Source organism: Lissotriton vulgaris, chromosome 1_2 (genome assembly GCF_964263255.1).
Source record: "Lissotriton vulgaris chromosome 1_2, aLisVul1.2, whole genome shotgun sequence".
Lineage (NCBI taxonomy): Eukaryota > Metazoa > Chordata > Amphibia > Caudata > Salamandridae > Lissotriton > Lissotriton vulgaris.
In genome coordinates this window covers 358036372-358055768 of record NC_141686.1, presented here as the reverse complement: position 1 = coordinate 358055768, position 19397 = coordinate 358036372, and the positions used below count along the sequence as shown (strand labels likewise).

The 19397-nt window shown below is 46.4% G+C and overlaps 1 pseudogene across 1 annotated transcript in view; it reads left to right on the top strand.

Annotated features, from left to right (window-relative positions):
- The window catches only part of LOC147736833 (uncharacterized), a 68727-nt pseudogene extending 52615 nt beyond the window's left edge, over positions 1-16112 (top strand). Inside the window, exon 3 of the transcript XR_015307515.1 lies at positions 15567-16112. The product of XR_015307515.1 is annotated as an uncharacterized LOC147736833 (transcript). The remainder of the gene's footprint in view (positions 1-15566) is intronic.
- Positions 16113-19397: the final 3285 nt, after the last annotated feature.

The following is a 19397-nucleotide window of genomic DNA, read 5'->3' as shown; positions in this document are numbered from 1 at the left end:
TAAAACAAATGACAATTACATGATTATCACAGTATGTACATAGCAATTATTTATCACATATCACAATATATTTAGAACAATTAATAGAATACAGTTTAAAACAGCTCAATACTCTTAGAAACATGTGCCAGACTTAGCCCTGGGCAGTTAAAACTCTGCGAATGCGCCACATAGCTGCCAAAAAATGTGATAGAGCAAAAACAATTGGTCCGGCAGCATCAGTTTTCAGTACTCTGAGCGCGTGCGCACAATGCCGGAAGCCCACATTTTTGCACAATGGGATAAGCCAATACTTCCTAGGTTTGTAGTAAGCAGGGCCAAAAAAGAAAACATGTGACTCCGATTCGCTATCACATACACAGAGAGGACAATTTTTCAGATCGGACAATGTCCTGTTACATGTGAGGGTTCGTAATGGTAGTACTCCATACCGCCATTGCACATACAGTTTTCTTGCTAAAACAGGGTAAATTAAATCTAAGAAACGTTCAAAGCAATATGAATCTTAAACCAAGAGAAAGGTAGCAGTTCTAGAGCCACTATTGGGATTACACAAGGCCATATTCATGTTCACATCACGATATACCTTCGTGAGCATGATGGCCGAAATCTCTTTGCAGCCCTGCTCCGGATCAGACCACAGGACAGGAAGTCCCAGCCTGGTGAATTCCTTCTTAATGTGGGAGAGCCAAGGAATTTTGCGTGGGCTCATACAGATGAGTATTTCTCTGAGCTCCTGCCTATAATTAATCAGCTCTGGCGTGACCCAGAGCCGGCGCCAGAACCATAATGGTTTTAAGGCTAGCTCCTCATCAATTGGCGTAATCCCCATATTCAATCTTAGAGGGAGGAGCAGGGTACTGGAAGGAAGGGCTAACAGTTGCCTTAAAAAGTTGTTCTCAACCCTGGTGATTTGAGTTTTGTTGCAGTGACCCCATAGCTCACCACTAAACATGCTTGCACCCCTAGCTTGTGATTTATAGACCTCAAGAGGTGGACCAATCGGTTTTATTGTTGACAGATTGGATAGTCAAAGAATCCCACTCGACAGTTGGGCAAGTTTTAGTTGAGATTTAGTTTGCTGGGGGCCCCACGACAAGCTCTCATTAATCGTGACCCCAAGATAAACAAAAGTGCTTACCCTTTCCAGTCTTGTTTTGCCTAGAATAGGGTTGGGTCTTGTAGTTCTAGGCGGGTTGAAGATCATGTATTTTGTTTTAAGTGAGTTGATCTCCATTCCCTGGGCAGAGTAAAATTCAACAAAACTGTCCAATGTTCGCTGAATGCCCATTGCAGATCTGGAGAGCAAGAGGGTATCATCGGCGAACATTATCGCTGGTACCCTATTCCCTGCGAGCTTGGGTGTGTCATTGTTCTGCACGCCGTTTAGATGCGCGATTACCCCGTTGACATAGAGGCAAAACAGGGTCGGTGCAAGCACACAGCCCTGCCTTACCCCCCGGTCAACGGGGAATCTAGATGTTAATTCGCCACTTTTCCCGCATCCAACTTGGGCGAAGTTCGCCTCGTGTAGCCTCATCAGGACTGAAAGGAGGTGGATGGGGATACTCAGCTCCAGAAGAACACTCCAGAGTTTGCCCCTAGGTACAAGATCGAAGGCAGAGCGAAGGTCAACGGACACCATATAGAGACTGCCACCCTCTATGCACACCGTTTTCCTGTGCAGCAGCACTAATCAAAAAATGTGGTCCACGGTGGAGGTGTTCTTCCTAAACCCTGCCTGATAAGGGCTGAGTATTGCAAACTCCTCCATCCAATCCTGTAGCCGTTCCAGGATAAGTCTCGCAAAGATCTTCTGTAGGACGTCAATGAGCCTTATAGGTGTGTAGTTGGATGGGAGCAGAGGTGAGCCCCTTTTAAAAATAGGGACGATCTCTGCTCCCAGCCAAGTACTAGGGAGAGCCATACCTCTTAGGATTGCATTAATACATTCCGGAGATAGGGACCCCAGACTTTCGGCTGGTGTTTTAAAGAGGTCGCCCGGGAGTTTGTCCAGGCCGGGTGCTTTATTTGAGGCAAGTTTGTATAGAGCAGTACACACCTCAGCCTCCATAACTTCACACTCCTCTGGCTGAATGGTGTGCGTACCAAGGCTAAATGGATTAGCAAATTCGTCAGGGGGAACCTCGCTAGAGTATAGAGTCCGAAAATGGCATTCCCATACTTCTGGCGCTAGGTAAGGCTCTACAGCTGTTTTCGGCTGGCCTGTACCAGTATTAATTATGTACCAGAATATTTTGTAACCGTTGTTATTTAAAACAGAGGATAAGTTAGTTCACCTTTCCTGGTCCCACTCTTCCTTCGCGCACTTAATTAGTTTTTTGTAGCGCTCCCTCCTATCTTTAATTACTATTCTATTGTTGTGTTTGAGGGCCAGCACCAACTCTGACTTAGCCCTCCTGCACACCTTATTATACCAGGAAGGGCAAGGGACCCTGTTGCCTTTCTTGGGCATCCTAGGATTGAGTACCTCAGCTAGGCTGGTTGCCAGGTCCCGGTGTAGGACCTCTAGCTCTGATAAGGAGTCCTTGAAGGATGGTAAATCAGCTAGGACTGCGACCTCAGACAGAAAGGGAATTGCCAGATTATACAATTCCGCTATCTGTTCTGGTTTTTCCTTAAGACTAGACCATCTAACTCTGCGCCGGTTGTTGGACAGGGTGAGATTATCATTATATTTATTTTTGGCGCCATTGCCCATCAAGGGAGCTCCGCTCCTGCCCAATTTGGGCAGGCCCATTACTAAAATCAGGGCATTATGGTCGCTATCCTCTATAGCAATCACAGTAAGAACTGAGTGGGTTCACGTCATCAAGCTTTAGTTTTCTGTAGATTATATCATGAAGAGGAGATAGTAAAGGAACATAGTTTGAGGAGAGAGAAAAGAGATTTTGGTCAAGTAGTAATGGATGTTTTAGAGGCTGTTACTCCCCCTAAGGAAATACCCATGAATGATGTGAAGATTTGGAAACAATCTAGGTTCATAGATAGACTTGCTGTAGATACTTCAGGGTCCTTTAAATTAGTGAACAAAGAAATGTTGGCGATGAGATCAATAGTGATGCAGAACTGTCTTGCTTTAAATATACTCTTTGCGAAAGAGGGCGGTGTCTAAAGTAATTAAGGTGAAGAAGTGTTGCACATACATACTGGATTATAGTGGAGTGACTGACTCTTACATTACTAACATACCTAACTTGATGAGATTAGGTCATTAGAAGAACCAGGTTGTGGACAGAAGTGAATAACCTTCAAACTTCTCACTCACGCCTACAAATCCTTCCACAACATCGGACCCAAATACCTCAACGAGAGTCTCCTACTACGTACCCAAAAGGAACCTCCGCTCCGTTACCTCGCCCTGGCAGAGACCCCCACATCCAAAGAACAGAGCAGGTGGAAGAGCCTTCTCCTACGTCATAGCAAAGACCTGGAATGAGCTCCCAGTCAACATAAGACGCTCCCCCACTCTGCACACCTTCAGGAAGGACCTCAAGACCTCGCTCTTCAACTGATCCAGAGCTTGCCTCCCTCCACCTCCCCCCCAACTCCCAGCGCCATGAGACCCTCATGGGTGAGTGGCGCGCTTTACCAACCCCTGTTTGATTGATTGAGCTGTAGGATCTTGGGTAAAGAAAACAGAATGTAGATTTGGAAAGGTAGGTAAGTGGCTAAGTAGTTTTGGTGGAGGATTTTATAAGCGGGGTTAACACCAAAAATAATATTATTATTTTGTGTAATTTCCCTGTCTTATTAAAATTAATAGAACGTATGGTTAGATAGTATAATTAAAATAGTAGAAGTAGTGCAGATAATTCTTCAAGGAAAAGATCCAAGGACTTTGAATTAGACTGTTACCGGGAGAGAGTGTTACATAAGGTTAGGCAGATGGAGGAGAATGTCCAACTAATCAAGAAGATGAAGATGTCAAGGCCAATAGCCCACTTGGAAAGTCACGAAAGGTGTTGAGTCCCCAAATTCAACTAAAAGCTTCAACAAGAGGCTCACCATCCCAAGAGGCTCCCCCCTATCGAACAGCTTTCCATTTCCCCATTCATGAGGCTCAATGGCCACACTAGTGATCAGCGGCCCTTAATTTCAAGCTCCCCAGGTCGCACTAGAAGTCATTTGCTCCAGTAACCATCCAAATTCCCTCTTATGACACCTACCAGCTAAATTGAAAGGTTCAGGAGCTCCCCTTCCTGATGCCCAAAGCCCCCTTCAGGAACCTCACCAGCTTTTCTTCTATACAGATATTCAATCGCTCTCAGGCCAACACTTGCTGCACTCTAAAGAGGCCAAGCAAGCTCTTCAGTGCCCAGCAAAGGGGTAGCAGCCTCTACATAAATGCTGCAATACAATACAAGAGCCTACTTCACACGACTCAACAATAAACTTCAATAACAGTCTCCTGCGAAAGGCCTCAACAGTCGCAGAGGAGAATAGAGCTCCCTCAAGACTCAGGCATACCATCCACAAGAGGCTCTGCCACCCCAGAGGCTTTTCAGCCCTTGCTTCAAGAGGTGTAACGGCCCGTACTTGGTCCAACAGTCCTTCACTTAAAAATGACAATGGCTTCCACAAGCTTATCAGGTCTATCAAGAAGTTCACAGCCCCTTCAAAAGCATAAAAGTTCCCTTAGGATACTCACAAGCCAACATAAGCGGTTCAGCAGCTCCCCTTAAAGGGGCTACTGGACCCCTCAAGAGCCTTTCTTTGAGAGGTCAACAGCATCTATAAGAAGCTCACTGGCCGTTAGGAGATGCAACAACCTCTCTAAAGAGGACAACAGTTCCTTCTAGAGCAGAGGTCTTTAAACTTTTGGATGCCGAGACCCCCCTGTCAACATTTTGAGGCGTAAAGACCCCCTCCTGACAAAAAGTTCTAAACCTGTAGGCAGGGCTACTATAATTATGAGGCAGGTGAGGACCAAATTACGCGACAGACTTGACTAAATTGTGTGGGAAGAAAATGTAAGTGATGGTATGTGATGCCGCGTATTTTGGGATGCTGCACAACCAAAGAGGGTAGGGCTCTTATCAGTAAGGCTGAGCCTGTAACACTAAATAACAAAGAGGGTTGCCATGTGTGCCACATGGCACACAAGCCAGTATCAGGGGTGCAACAGGGTGTCAAAGTGACACCCTGTCCCCCTTGTCAATTCGGTAATTTTACCGAATCGGTATTCACCGATTCGGTAATTGCCATGGATTCCTATGGGCCTTGAGACCTATAGGAATCAATGTCAATCCTACAGATTCTGTATTTTTTACAGATTTTTTACCTACATTGGATTTACCGAATCATAAATACCAAATCGGTAAAATTCGGTATTTATGAATCGGTAAATCCAATTTACCTACATCTAGCCCTAGAGGTTTTTTTACATTTTTGTTTTGGGGGTGGCCTCAAGGGCAAGGGGTGCTCCCCTTTTACGGGGGTGAATATTTAATTTATACTCTTAGGCCCACCTACCCCTTAGCTTGGATGGTGGTTTGGTGCATTGTTTGCATATATGATTGTACTGTTTTTTCTCCTTTTTATTCTAGTGTAATTCTTTTGATTCCTGTTTGTGATTTCGTCAGCAGTGATCTGTGACTCACGCCGTGCAAAACTACTGCCTGCTGACTGTGGTATCGTAAAGCTGCGCTCGCTGCTCTGAGCCTGTTGAACTGCTGCCTGCCTTACGATAGAGCGCTGTGCCTCATTAACACTGATCCAATTATTGTATTTCGCATATTGTGCTGTCCTAGTCTGCATCGCTCGATTGCTTTAATTAGACCTTCATTTTATTTATATCTCTCGTTTCCCACAGCGTATCCCCGCCTTGCGCCCCATCCTGTTCCGGTTTCACTTTGGCGGCCATTTGGTTGTTGTTGTGCCTTGGAGCCCGCTCTCTCCACCCCGCGCCTGCCTCCCAGCTGCCTCTCCCTCGCTCCGCCCCCCCACTATCCACTTATGTCAGTCGCATTTGCGCGCAGCGTTCATGCGCAGCGGTTGCGCCCCATGTACGCGAAGGTGCGCCAAAGGTAAGCCCGTCTACGCCCGTCCGCGCCTGGACCGCGCCCAGCGCCAGACCCCCTGGCCCCCGCAAAACCCACTCCTCCCGCTTAACGTATGACGCCGCCACCCTCTTTGCCCTTAACGCCGGACGCGCTCCACAATGCTGCGAAGCTGCCCCAGGACGCACCCACGGTCCCTTCGCCTGCCACTCCTGCACGTTCGCCTGCATCAAGACCCACACCAAAAGCTCCTCCTCTAAACACCGCCCCGACCCTAACCACCTGAAGTGCATCCTGCTGAACACCCGCTCGGACCACAGACACGCCACTAAACTCTGGGACCTACTCGACACTGCTTCACCGGACATCGCCTTCCTCACAGAAACCTGGATGAACGCATCATCAGCACCCGACATCGCCATACCCATCCCGGACGCTTACAAGATCATCCGAAAAGACCGCACCAACCAAACAGGAGGAGGCATCGCCATCGTCCATAAGAACAACATCAGAATCATGACCAGCTTCAAAGACAACCTTGCAACCGCCGAACACCTCCACTTCCAGATCCACACCGACCCCAGGACCACACTTAGAGGCACCCTCATCTATAGACCACCAGGAACCAACACACAATTCAGCGAAGACACTACTGACTCCATTAGCACACATGCCCTTAATTCCGAGAACTACATCCTACTGGGAGACATCAACTTCCACCTGGAAAAGAAAAACGACAGCCACACCACCACCCTTCTAGACAACCTAGCCAATCTCAGACTCAAACAACTTGTTGACACCCCCACCCACGTAGCCGGACATACACTCGACTCAATCTTCACCTCCAGCAAACACATCTCCTTCGATCACACCACAGCTCTCCATTGGACGTACCACAGCTGTGTTCACTTCAGCTACAAAACTACCACGACCCCCAACCCCCCACAACCTATCCCTCGAAGAAACTGGAACAAAATCACCACCGACCAACTCCTCACATCGCTCAACTAAAACCCTCCCGCCCTTTCATCGGACCCAAACCAAGCTGCCTCCAAACTCAAACAATGGATCACTCACAGCGCTGACAAATTAGCACCCTTGAAAAACCACCAAACCAAACAGGATAGCAAAAAGGCCCCCTGGTTTAACGATGACCTTAAGAAATCCAAGAAGCTATGCCGTACTCTCGAGAAAACATGGAGAAAAAACCCAACCACTGACAACCTAACCACCTTCAAGGCAGCCACCCGCAAACACCACCAATTGATCCGATCCACCAAGAAATCAGCATTCAAGGATCGACTCGACAACAACGCCCAAAACAGTAAGGAACTATTCAACATCGTCAAAGAATTTACCAACCCCACCGCAGGCTCAAACGACATTACTCCCTCCCTGGACCTCTGCGATTCGTTATCCTCCTTCTTCTACAACAAAATCGCCGACATACATAACAGCTTTGAGAACATATCCAAAGAACAGTCCACTCCACCCACCTCTGAACCTAAACCGATCTCTAATAACCTTAGCGCCTGGAACCCAATCACCACTGAAGACACCATCCGTCTAATGAACTCCATCCATTCAGGTTCGCCAACCGACCCTTGTCCCCACCACATCTTCAACAAAGCAAACTCCATCATCGCACCCCATCTCTGTGATGTCATCAACTGCTCCTTCAACTCCGCTACCTTCCCAGAAAGCTGGAAACACGCCGAACTCAGCGCCCTCCTGAAGAAACCCACAGCAGACCCCTCTGAACTTAAGAACTACCGCCCCATTTCCCTCTTCCCATTCCCTGCCAAAGTCATTGAGAAAGCAGTCAATAGCCAGCTCGCTGCCTTCTTGAATCCAACAATTCCGAAACCCTCGACACCTCACAGTCTGGCTTCCGAGCCAAACACAGCACCGAAACCACCCTCATTGCAGCGACAGACGACATCCGAAAGCTACTGGACAACGGAGAAACAGTTGCCCTCATCTTACTCGACCTCTCCGCCGCCTTCGACACAGTCTGTCATAACACCCTCATACAACGCCTCAGCAACATCGGCATACAAGGAAAAGCTTTGGACTGGATCATCTCGTTCCTCGCCGGGAGAACCCAGAGAGTCCGCCTCCCCCCATTCAAATCAGAGGCCACCGAAGTCATCTGCGGAGTACCACAAGGTTCTTCACTCAGTCCCACCCTCTTCAACGTTTACATGAGTCCCCTCGCATCCATCGCGCGACATCACAATCTCAACATCATCTCCTATGCTGACGACACACAGCTGATCCTTTCCCTCACCGAAGACCCTAACACCGCCAAAACCAATCTTCACGAAGGCATGAAAGAAGTAGCCGAATGGATGAAAAACAGCCGCCTAAAACTAAACTCAGACAAAACGGAAGTCCTCATCCTAGGATCATCCCCCTCTGCCTGGGACGACTCATGGTGGCCACCGGCCCTGGGCACAGCACCCATACCTACAGACCACGCACGTAACCTAGGCTTCATCCTAGACTCCTCCCTCTCGTTGACCAGACAAGTCAACGCCGTCTCATCCTCTTGCTTCAACGTACTTCACATGCTCAAAAAAATCTTCCGCTGGATCACCACCGAAACAAGAAAGACTGTCACCCACGCACTGGTCACTAGCCGACTGGACTATGGAAACACCCTCTATGCCGGAACCACAGCCAAATTACAGAAAAAACTCCAACGCATTCAAAACGCATCAGCCAGACTCATACTGGACATCCCTCGCCAAGCTCACATTACCGGTCACCTGAAAGACCTCCACTGGCTGCCCGTCAACAAGAGAATAACATTCCGTCTCCTCACCCACGCACACAAGGCCCTCTACAAACTAGGGCCCGAATGCCTCAACACACGACTGTCCTTCTACACACCCACCCGCCAACTACGATCCTCCAATCAAGCCCTCGCCGCAATTCCGCGCATCCACAGATCCACCATGGGAGGAAGATCCCTCTCCTTCTTAGCGGCCAAAACTTGGAATTCTCTCCCCACTCACCTCCGCCTTACACAGAACCACATTTCCTTCAGAAAGGAACTTAAAACCTGGCTATTCGATAAATAATGCACCCCCCCCCCCCTCCCCCAAGCGCCTTGAGACCCTCTGGGTGAGTAGTACGCTATATAAATTCCTGAACTTGTGTTGTATTTGCTCCAAATGAGTGATATTGTAATGTAGGATTTAATTTTTTTGTAAGTGGTCTCATAGTGGCATCATATTTAGTTAGTGTTTTGAGCAAGAAAATCTTTGTGATGTGTTTTGCATTGTCTAATGTGTAATTTTTTTTCTTTCTATTTTTTTTCAGTGGGTTATTGTTGAGCCATACTGTGTCTGTGCAGAGTACGTGGTGTAACTGCTTCTTGCAAGTGACTGGTATCGTTTTGTAGTGTATAGCTATTTTTGATAAAGGTGAATTTTGTTCATTGCTTATTTTACATAGTGATTGTTGTTGTTGACTTGTGTGACAAGTTACCTTTATTAGTAATCATTATGGCTAGCCGTAGAATGACTGCTCAGCAGGTGGTTGGTATGCTTCTTGAATCTTCCTCTGAGCCGGATTATGACACTGACAGTGCGTCTGAGGGAGAGGAGGGAGGGGAAGATTCTGGCAGTGAGTTTTATCTCCACATGGAATCATCGGATGATGAAGGTTCTCTCAGTGCAGATGAAGGGCCTGCTTTGCCGATGGCGCAAGAGGCATCTGGATTGCAGCCTGACGCTGCTAGTCTTCCTACTGGAAGTGCTGGACTCTGGGTTGATCCTAACATGGTGCAGCCGGTGTTGCCTGCCTTTAGCGGTGATGCAGGGTGTAGAGTGGATTGTGAATTTTTTTTTGCCTATACAGTATTTTCAGTTATTTATGGATGATGTGGTTTTGGGTGAGATTGTTGAGCAGACTAATTTGTATGCTGAACAGTTTTTGAAGGTCAACAGTGACAAACTTAGGCCCCACTCTAGAGCTACCCGGTGGACTCCCACAAATCTGGAAGAGCTGAAGAGGTTTTTGGGTTTGACTTTATTGATTGGTTTGGTAAGGAAGCCGAACCTGGCTTCATATTGGTGTTCCAGTCCCTTGATGGCAACAGCCACATTTCCAGCTGTTATGAATCGTGATCGGTATTTTCTTTTGCTAAGCATGTTGCATTTTGTGGATAATACTTTGGCGTTGCCAGATAGTCACCCTGACTGTGACCGTCTTTTTAAGATTCGGCCTTTTCTTGATCACTTTGTTGATCGATTTTCAGAGATTTACATTCCAGGGTGTAATGACTAGGTTTTCTCACACATTTGTATCTCAGCCAGTAACCAAGTCATCACTTACCACAGCCCCTTCTCAGGACCCATAGAAACACCACACTTTTAGAATACCTACATGAGAAAGAGATAATACTGATAGCTAGAAATACTGCAAGTATTTAGGCATAGGTCAGAGGATATGTGTAGCACCACAACGCACTACTGTGCGAAAACAACACCTTCCGGTGACAATGCGCAACTGCACGAACAACGCACCTTAGCACGAAAAACAACACCTTCTGGTGACAACGCGCATCTGCAAGAACAACGCACCTCAGTATGAAAACAACACCTTCCAGTGACAACACGCAACTGCACGAACAATGCACCTTAGCACGAAAAACAACACCTTCCGGTGACAACGCGCACCTGCAAGAACAACGCACCTCAGTATGAAAACAACACCTTCCGGTGACAACGCGCATCTGCACGAACAACGCACCTCAGTACGAAAACAACACCTTATGGTGAAAATGAATACATACCTCTTACACTAGGGTTGGGATAACCTACCTGGAATTTGGATACTCCTGCTAGGAGTCAATTTCCCTTCCATATCAACAATTACCCATTAGAGGGGAATCGCCCATCCCTCTGTAAGTACTTGGTAAAAAAGGGGCCTGCCCTTCCTTCACAAGGAATAAAGACACATTATATGCTCTGGGGTTTCTTTTTTATACAATGATAGAATGGCAAAAGAAAGAAATAGCTAAACATCACAATAGACATTCTTCACAATAGCAATTACTGACTTATATATATATATGTAGAAGCTGAAAATAAAAGACATAGTTAGGCAAAGTTAGATATACATGGAACACCTCACCATAATCTTAGGCATCTTTGCATCTGAAGAAGGGTCCGTCTCTCTTTCCCTCTTTGGTTAGGTTAGCACTCTTTGTTCAACAAACACGACTGCACGTCTGCACCGTGACGTATCATCAGACCACCAAAACCACCAGACCAGCATCTCACCCTCTCTCTGACCCCCTTTCTCTAACATAGAATGCAGCTCTCCATCGAAGTTTCTAGTAAACTCCGCCTACCGTTCTCACTGGATTCCTGCACCACCTCGTACCAAGAGCACAACAAGCAGCTGGCCAAGCATTTTGCTAAGACTCCGGCATAGAGTGAGCACATTCCTTTGATAAGAACCGGTCCTCTCTGGTTCACTGCTGGTGAACAACACATGGAAACTAAAATATAACCTCTCACCTAAAGAGGCTCAGAAGATGGCTGCAGTTTAGAATATGGAGTCGCTCAAGCATAGGCCTCTACTCCTGCAAAGAGCCAAAATGAGTATGCAAGAAGGCATAAGATCATGCCAAAGCCAATAGGCAAGCCCTGCCATTAAGCAAGATGAAGTCAGAAACAGAAAGAGACATAATCAAACCCTTCGTTGTACCTTCAGGTCTACACATCACTATGTCTATGTGATGATATGAATTGCACAGCAAGATAACATGAAAGCATGTCAAAGGCAATAGTCAGCACTGCCATAAAACAAGGTAAAGTCAGAAACAGGCCTAAATATCACTATATTAGGCTAAAATACACTGAGATGGTGGTGAGCAACGGTCATAACCGACCCAATCATTGAAAATACCTCGGTCACTACACAGGTAAAGAAATATCTATTGATGAGTCTTTGTTTTTGTCCAAGGTTCGTTTGGTTTTTAGGCAGTACATCCCTAGCAAGAGGGCACACTATGGAATTAAACTGTATATGGTGTCTGAGAGTAAGACAAGATATGTTTTTAATTTTCGTGTGAACACTGGTAGAGATTCCACTATTGACCCCCCCTGGTTGTCCGCCCACTTTTGAAGTTTCAGAGAAAATTGTGTGGGATCTTGCTCGAAGACTGTTCAACAGAGGCCACCATTTGTACCTTGATAACTTCTTCACTGCAGTGCAATTGTTTAAGCAATTGTTTAAAGTGGACATTTTTGCATGTGGCACAATCCGCTCTAACCGCAAAGGTTTTCCGAAAGAGCTTGCTTGCAAAAAACTTCAGAGGGGTGAGTGCAGTGTCTTGCGTAGTGAAGAACTACTAGCTATAAAATTTGTGGACAGGAGGGATGTGTGCATGCTGACTACCATCCATGATGAGAGTACTTCACCTGTGCCTGTTTGGGGTCAGGCTGCTGATGTGCACAAACCTGTGTGTATTCTGGACTACAATAAGCACATGGGTGGTGTTGACAGAGTAGATCAGAGGTTGGAACCTTACACTGCTATTTGGAAGGCTTATTTTTGGTATCAGAAGTTGGCCATCCATTTTTTCAATCTAGCAACTTTTAATGTTTTTATTGTGTTCAAGGAGTGTTCTCCTGCGTCCAAGTTGACTTTTCTTCAGTTTCAGCACTCTGTGATATCTAGCCTTGTTGTTGTGCAACAAGTAAGTGTGCCTAGATTTGGAATGGTGGAGGATGTGGCTCGATTGAAAGATCGCCACTTTCCTGATTACATTCCTCCCACATCTACAAAAGACTTTCCCACTAGGAGATGTAGAGTCTCTTGGCGAACAGTTTTGCGGAAGGAGACTCGTCTTTTCTGTCCTGGGTGTCCTTCTAACCCTGGGCTGTGTGTGTGTGCCTGCTTGTTATAGAGCTTACCACACACAAAATAATTTTTGGGAGTATTCATGAGTGGTAGAAAGAACTGCCTGGTCTGTATTTTTTAAAATTTGTATTTTGTTTTAAGGTTGGCATTAGTGCAATGTATTTAGTTTCAGATTTTGTGTTACTCGAGTTGTATCTATTTGCAATTTTTTTTGTTTTGTAAAAAGAAGTCAAAATGTGATGGTGGTGTGTGTAGGCTGGCGCTTGGCTGGCGGTGTGCGTGGAGTGGCGCTTGGCTGCCGGTGTGCGTGGAGTGGCGCTTGGCTTGCAGTGTGTGAGTAGTTACTTTCTGTTGGTCACTACACACACTGCTAGATGAGCGCCACTCCAAGCGGTCCATCACTTTGTGTAGTTGTTGTGTCTGGAATGTGGGCGTGTGAAAGCGATGGGCCCTTGATTGGCGCTGTGAGAGTTGTAATGTGATGGGCCCGCGGCTGGCAGTGTGAATGTTTTGTATGTGTCACTCGTATGAAAGGTGTATGAATGGCCTGTAAAGAGGTTGGTGCCTTGATGTGGCTTTACAGCTCACGAGCTGTGAGTCAATGATTCAGTTTCTCATTCTTTCAATTATTAACAGTGCATTTTATTTTTGTGAAATGACTTGCTAATACAATTGTACATACTGAATCATCACTCACCCTCGTGCCAAATCCAACCAGTATGTGTGTGTGTTTGAGGATTGGATGGCTGTGCAGTAATATTTTTCTTTTTTCTCTTTCTGAAGCAGGGTGTACCTTGTCCCTTTTTGTGAATGTTGTAATGTGTTGTTTTTGCTCCTGGATGTTGTGAATGGTCTTGCGTGTATCAGGTATGAAAGGTACGTGAATGGCCTGTAAAACGGTTGGTGCCTTGTCGTACCTTTACAGCTCACGAGTTGCGAGTCACTGGTTCGGTTTTTATGCATTTAATTATTGACAGAGCATTTCATTTATATGAAATCTCTTGTTAATAAAATTTTATGTACTGAACCATCACTCGCCCTCGTGCCAAATCCAACCAGTATGTGTGTGTGTTTGAAGAATAGATAGCTGGGCTGGAATGTTTGACTTTTGAGTGTCTCTGTTAAGGTGTACATTCCAGCTAAGAATAACCTACTAAATGTAGATATTATTGTTAAACCATGGGAGTATATGGTGATGTCTCTCTTGTGAATTCCAAGTTTTTTTTATCCACAATGTCCTGCAAACTTGAAAACGTCTGTCACAATTTCCATGCATTATTGTCCCAAAAATCTCATGTTTTAGAACTGAAACCATAATAAAGTCAAAACAATTTGGTTTTGCAAGGGAGGTCACCTGGGTTTTTGGCCCCGTGCTCGATGGCCATCTAGGGAAACCTACCAAACGCACAAATTACCACACATTACTGAAAAGTAGACACCCGTGGGCTTCCAAGGAGGGGAAGCGTGGCATCACTGGGCTCACACAAATTTCCTTCCACCCAGCGTTCCCCCAGGTTTCCCGATAAAAATGGTGCCTCACTTGTGTGGGAGGCCCAAGTACCCGCGTCAGGCAAAGGCCCAAAACGTAGTGAGGCGACTTCAAAATTGCCTATGTCAAAACAGCCTCCTTTTGGGCGGGGGGTCACCTGGGTTTTTGGCCCCGTGCTCGACGGCCATCTAGGGAAACCTACCAAACCCACACACTTCTGAAAAGTAGACACTTGGGGGCTTCCAAGGAGGTATGGCATGCGTGGATCCCCCAACGTTCCCTTATTCAGAATCCTTTGCAAACCTCAATAGTAGCTGAAAACAAATCAGTTCTTTCACACTTTATGTGGGAAAGCGTGGTCACTGGGCTCACACAAATTTCCTACCACCCAGCGTCCCCCCAGGTCTACCAATAAAAATAGTGCCTATCAAGAAATTGGTCGCAGAAATCAATCCGTTTCCAATCCTCCCGTGCTCTACTGAATCCCTCCCATCCCCCGTCAGACTTACCTCGCAAAACTTATCAGCTCTACCAGCCCTAACCAAGGAGTGTTTAGCAACTATACTGAACCGCGTGAATTCTGGCTCTCCAGCTGGCCCCTGTCCACCTCCGATTTTCAAGCTGGGTTGGCCTGGATTGGAGGACAATGTCCTCATGCTGCTAAATCACTCCATAGAGAAGGGACAGGTGCCCTTCAACTTTAAAGAGGCAATGGTGGTTCCGTTACTTAAGAAACCTGGTGTGGACCCAAAAAACCTAAAGAATTTTAGGCCAATTTCCCAGCTTCCCTTCCTTGCGAAAATTTTAGAGCAGCATGTTCTACATTCTCTCACCCACTTCCTGGAAAGAAACCACCTCCTTGAGCCCAACCAGGCGGGTTTCAGAGCTCACCACAGCACGGAACTGGTAATGCTATCCGTGCTGGACGACCTGAGACTCAAGGCTGATAATAAAAAACCCTGTCCCCTGATCCTCCTGGACTTATCCGCGGCATTTGATACCGTTAATCATTGCCAACTTCTATCGCGGATAAAGGACTTGGGGATTCAGGGTATAGCCCTTGCCTGGTGCGAGTGCACCTTGTCGACCTTGTGTCCAAGCCGGCAAAACTGACCTGCGGCGTGCCCCAAGGTTCGGCTCTGTCACCTCTGCTTTTTAACATTTATCTTCAGCAACTGATCGCGTCATTGAACAGGATGGACTGTAGAGTCTACAATTACGCAGACGACACACAGATTCTGATTCAGATTGACGACACTGCTCAGGCTCATTTGAGAATGCAGAACATACTCAAATTCACAATCAGCTGGATGTCGAACAACTCCTTAAAAATAAATCCAGATAAAACTGAAGTCCTGGCAATCACCACAGCTGCTAATCCTTGGTGCGACCAGTTTTGGCCGGCTGAATTAGGGCCACTTCCAGCACCAGCGCCAGCAGTTAAAAGTCTTGGCATCAAAATTGATGCCCGACTATCTATGACTCAGCAGGTATCATCCGTGGTGGGCATCTGCGTGAGTCTGATTCGCCAGCTGCGGAAACTCTCCTCATTGCGGTCCTTCTCCACAATGAGGCTGGCGGTCTCCGCCTTAATTTTGGCACGGCTGGACTTTGGTAATTCCCTTTACTATGGCCTCCCAAACAACCTTCTGGCCCAACTACAGGTCGTAATGAACGATGCGGCCAGGCTTATCTTTAATAAACCTAGACACACTTGAGCTACGCCCCTACTCTGCAGTTTACATTGGCTGCCCATTGCCCAAAGAATTAAATTTAAAAGCTTCTGCATTGCACACAAAGCTATCTACGGCTCAGCCTCTAAATACATCAAAGATCGGCTCTTTAGGTACCTACCCACTAGGTCCCTCCGGTCGGCTGAGGCATGTAACCTACTTTGTCCTCGGTATAACCTCACATCCAAGGGCGGCAGAGCATTCTCTAGCACTGTCCCCCTGGCATGGAACCACCTGCCTGCGGAACTCAGGAAGGAAAAAAACCTATTGTTGTTTAGGAAAAAGCTGAAGACGATGCTCTTTGAGGAGGCGTGGGGACCTCTGTGATCTGGCATCTGTACCCACTGATGTTGTGTATCCGCTGACAGCGCTTAGATACCTCTGGGTGATATAGCGCTCTACAAGCTTATAATACCATAACATAACTTGTGTGGGAGGCCCAAGTACCCTCGACAGGCAAGGGCCCAAAACGTAGTGAGGCGACTTCAAAATTGCCTATGTCAAAACCACCGGCTTTTGCAAGGGGGGGTCACCTGGGTTTTTGGTCCCATGCTCGACGGCCATCTAGGGAAACCTACCTCCTTGGAAGCCCCGGGTGTCTACTTTCCAGAAATGTATAGGTTTGCTAGGTTTCCCTAGGTGTCGGCAGAGCTAGGGTTCACAAACTATAGCTAGGCACTTTGCCAAAAAAGGGCCATTTTTCACTGCAAAATTGAGGTGTGACCACGTTGTGTTTTGCACTATTTCCTGTCGCAGGCACTAGGCCGACCCACACAAGTGGGGTACCATTTTTCTCTGAAGACTTTTGGGAACGAAGGGTGGGTGTAAATTTGTGGATACACACAGATTCCATAACTTTCCACCACAGATGGATAGTTGGAAAACATGGCGGCAGTCGTCTGACTGCAGCGGTGCTCCGCTCCGTCTCAGCCCCAGATGCCTAATCCTTTCCGTTTTTGACTCGCTCACTCGTTAAGGCAGGCTTTTGCTTTGAGCAGGTTTTGCTCACATATCAATTACTTTTATTTTTGAGCTCCGTGGCGTAGCTCAATTTAAGCTTTTTTGCTTTTACCTCGATGTGCCTCGATCAAACGGCAAGCTTCGGTGCTCAGGAGGGAGGGCGCGGCAGCTCCACGGAGTCGATCAGCTGCAGCAGCGGAGGTGAACGCCCTTCCCGAGCCAAGCCCACACCTGAGCTGTTACGTTGGGAACGAGCCGCCCTGGAGCTCCGCAGAACCAGGCGGATTCGAAGTCTCCGTAGGGACTTTTGTTTAACCAGTGCCTGTCTCAACAGCAAGGCGGCATCCGGAGTAAGTGATTTATTGCCCATAAACTCTGACGGCTGTTCTGTTCCACTGCTCAACGAAGCCTTATTTGAGGGCAAAGTTAACGAATTAGCCACTGGAAGTGAATACCGCGCCAAAGAGGTAAAAAAAAAAAATACCAGAAACAATCGAAAATCCTCAAGCGCAACTTTGGCACACATGAGCACTGCAGAATCTGCTAAGAAGTTAAGAGGTAAGAGCGCGGCAAAGGGCTTGGTGGGAACAAGCATATCTCGTAAAAAGAGAGCTAAAGGCGCGCTGCATGTTACTGAGGAGGAGGCTGGCAGGGAGGGTTTTGATTTAGGAAAAAGCCCTCAAAACGGAGCAAAATTAAACTCAGATCAAGAAACATCCTCCTACCTTTCAACTGAAGTTAAAGCAAAAAGGGGCAGGAAACGCGGTAAGGCTAAATCCCCTACAGCTTCCATACCTAAAATCACTCCATCTCTGCGCTCATATTTCAAGGTAGTTCCCCAAGTCCTGAAAATTGGGAAAGAACACCAGCAGTGTAGTAACACTATCACGGAATTCAATCCAGGTTTAGAGATCATGTCTACCAATGGGCAGGATTTGACCCCTGCGATAGGGGCTGCAGAGGCCGCCTCAGATAAATCTTTTGACAATCGGCTACAAACGACTAATACTGACTCCTCTCATGTATTACAACTAGCAGAGAAGCCCTCTATAGAGGAAGACGGAGAGGGATTATTGCTTAAAAATCCAGCAGACCTAGGTACAAAAAACTCTGATCTGACAATAACAGTGGATGAAACAGTACTACCCTCAGTCCTAGTAGATGGCTGCAGTGACCCTATTAGTGACCCTATTAGTGTAACTACAGTTAACATGGAAGACCATTTTGAGGCTGGAATATTTTCTGAACCCCCTCTGACAACGTCTCAAGAAGCAAATGGTGCCACAGGGTCGTGCCCAGATACTATTTCTGTAGCTTCAATACAACTAATGTTTGCAGCGCTATCTGCTGAGATTAAGCAAGGCTTTGCTGAGTGAGCCTCTAATCAGAAGGAGATAAGTAGTTTCTGAGAGTCTCTTGATGAGAGAATAGGCACCTTGACGGTGAGAACCCAATTACTGGAGGAAACTGTGGGGCAAATATCGGTGAGGGCTGAGGGCACCGCGGAAGACATCACAAGATTAAAAAAAGAAGATCAAGCCCTTTCGGAGAGAATGGAGCTCTTAGAAAACAACGCAAGGCGTAGTAATATACGCATCCTGAATGTTCCTGAAGGAAGCGAAGGCACGGATATCAAGAGCTACATAATCACTCTACTAAAAGATACGTTGAATCTGTCCCACTCTATCGAGGAGCTAACAACAGACATTCAACGTATACATAGGGATCCTTTTAGACGCAACCCACAGCGGACTAAACCTCGGAAAATTCTTGTAAATTTCCATACCTACTCCTTGAAGGAGCATATCCTAAATCAAGCGCTTAAGCTAAAGTCACAATCATATAATGGCTTTAACTTTCAGATTCGCTCTGATCTGTCCCTGTTCACTTTAGACAAACAATGGGAGCTGGGCCGGAGGATGGACGCTTTTCGTAAATTCGGTGCTACAGTACAGATGGGTTTCCCCGCATCTCTCAAGATAATGCTAGACAATAAAATGTACAATATTAGATCAGTGCAGGCTGCAGATGATCTTTTACTCTCTTTTGGCAGTAGGAAACAGAGGGAGTAGAATTGAAGATGCGTTGAAACACAGCTAATTAAAGCGCCTTAAACTGCTCCTATATCTCAATGTCTAAACTACCAAATCTCCATTAATCAAGTAGGGAGGATGAAAATATAGCATGAGAAAATAAAGGCGTGACATCACCTTGGGTAAAAAAAGAGAGAGAAAAGTGAAAAAAAAAGGGTTAGGGGAATAAATAAAAGGAAAGAAAAGGGAAAAAAAAAAATAATAATAATACTTGCCC